This window comes from Crocuta crocuta, unplaced genomic scaffold, assembly GCF_008692635.1.
Source record: "Crocuta crocuta isolate KB4526 unplaced genomic scaffold, BGI_CrCroc_1.0 scaffold243, whole genome shotgun sequence".
NCBI lineage: Eukaryota > Metazoa > Chordata > Mammalia > Carnivora > Hyaenidae > Crocuta > Crocuta crocuta.
This window is the reverse complement of record NW_027529596.1, coordinates 6,256,319-6,258,701: the sequence shown is the minus strand read 5'-3', so window position 1 is coordinate 6,258,701 and position 2,383 is coordinate 6,256,319.

The window sequence follows — 2,383 nt, the reverse complement described above, 5'->3', positions numbered from 1 at the left end:
CGGGGGGGGGGCAGGTCCGGCCGCCGGCGGCGTCCTGCAGCCCCAGGGCACCCGCGCTGCCGCGAGTGCACACTCCCACGTGGCCACATTGCCCAGAATCACAGTAAAATTGGTAGTTGTGGGAGCCCTAGCCTGATTCCTTAATTGACACGTACCGAGCCACAACGTTCACCTACCGGGGGAAGAGGCACGACTTGCCCTCCCTTCAAATGAACTTTTTTATTCCCCCCGATCGCTCTTCTTTACAAGTAAATTGGGTTCATCATGGCCACGAAGAAATATAGAAACTTCTCAAGAAACTGGAAATCTGGTTGAGGAAGCGGGGATCACAAGTAAAGAGTTGAGCAGCAAGTCAAAAAAGGGTCTGAGAACGTAAGATAGAAAACTGCACCGCGAGGAAGTCAGTGCACTAGTAATTGTCAAGTGAAATGTGTTTATTCTTTGCTAACTGAAGCGGGACTGGCGAGCCTGTTGTTAACCAACCTGCCAGGAGACCTTTCGACTGGGCAAAATGCGCTTTCATTTTGTTACAGGTCAAATGGGTAAACGAAGTTGGAAGTGTTGTGTGGGCAAATCAGACATGTTGAATTACTGACGACGTAAAAACAGGAGCAAGTAGCTTGCCTGGAACTGAAAAACGGTTGGGATGTCCTGTTAGGAACGGTAGCCATGGTGTCTGCCCTTTCCTCAACTTTTTCATACTGCCCTCGGGATTGAGCACTGAGGCCAAGGCCATCCTGTGATAACTGGGTTTTTTTCAGAACGTGAAATAAGTCTTAATGTGTGCTTCTGGTGAATTTCCACCTCTTTTAATCTGTGGCTAACAAGGCCCAATTTCAGTTTGACTTGTTTCAAGTTAGGGGATTTGTAAATGTTCTTGATGGATGAAATATACCATATATATACTATCTATATATATGAAGTGGAAAGGAGCACACGCTTTGCCAACAAGTTCAGGGAAGAAAAAGGGAAAAGAAATGTTTGCCTTCTCAAAGCTGGTTTTCATCTATTTTGAACTTAAAAATAAGGAAAGTAACAGATATCTGGATGAGTAGATGTAATAGTGTCAGGATATTAAATAATGAATTCAAGAGTAAATTAGAACATACTATCCACCAAAAGCTTAGAAACTCAGTTCTGTGGCATATAGAGCAAATTCACAGCTATAACAAAAGGTTTTACGACCTATCTAAAAGCAGAGATGGGAGGGGACGAGGTGGGGCTGACACATTGAGGCATCAAAAGTTGTGAGCATTGTTATCTAGATCTAACGGCCATTACTAGAATTCATTTTGAGGGCTGAGTAGGGTAGCCAGAAAATATAGATCAAACAGATATTTAAAGAAGCAAGTATGTCGTCTCTCAATTATGTAAAAGATTTTATAAATTTATGGAAATGCATAGAATATTCATACATTGTCAGAATCAATAAACACATATCTGGAGTATTTATTGTGTTCAAGAAAGGCGCTCTGATAAGATGAAAGACAACAAAAAAGCATGAGACAAGTTCTGTCCTTCCTGGGGTTTAAATTTAGCTGGGAAAGAGATGGTGTAATGTGTGAGTATCTGAAACAACAGACAGGCTAAATAACAATATAATAGAATATGAGTGTCAGAGCTAAATTTAATATTCGGTTGTTACAACCGTCATTATCCCTGGTCCCTGGTGAGGTTGTATTTTCTCTGCCTCTTTTTTTACCTCAAAAAATTGTTTTTTACTGACTGTATTTTAAAGTATCATAAACTTACTATGAAAGTGATACTTTTAATCATCTTTGGAAAATCATCAGCATACAAATTCTAAGTAAAGCAGGATTGATGACAGAGGTATCCCAATACAGAATGACTGCACTTTTTACTGGGTGCCCGTTAGGATCCAGTCTTAAGTCAGACTCAAATAGTCCCCTCAAGTAAGCTCCTAAAAGTGGGGTCTGTTTACCTCTACCCAAGAGGCTTAACAAATTACCAAGATAAAAAGCTACTTGACAGAGTTTGAAAGCCAAAAATTTTTCCCCTCTGTCACAGTGAGAAAAAAAATAAGTGCAAAAACTACAGTTTCTCAACCATTACCAGAATGTTCCATTGCTTTCTTCTGAAAAACCCCCAACCCTGCATAGTTCCAATTAATCCATACTTTTATGTGAGTCCTGAAATGAAAAATGATACAAAGCCATCTAACCATTCATGGTTACATTTCTTGCCAGAGAACAAGTTTTATGCTGTTTTAATAATACATGGATTTCCAAAAATAGCAATTTAACACTATAAAATGTTGACAGACCAAATAAAACTTAATTTGATGGGCAACTCCATAAAATGAAGGTCTGACTTTTAAATGCAAACCACAGGTCAAATCTCTGGAAAAAAAAAATCAGCATCT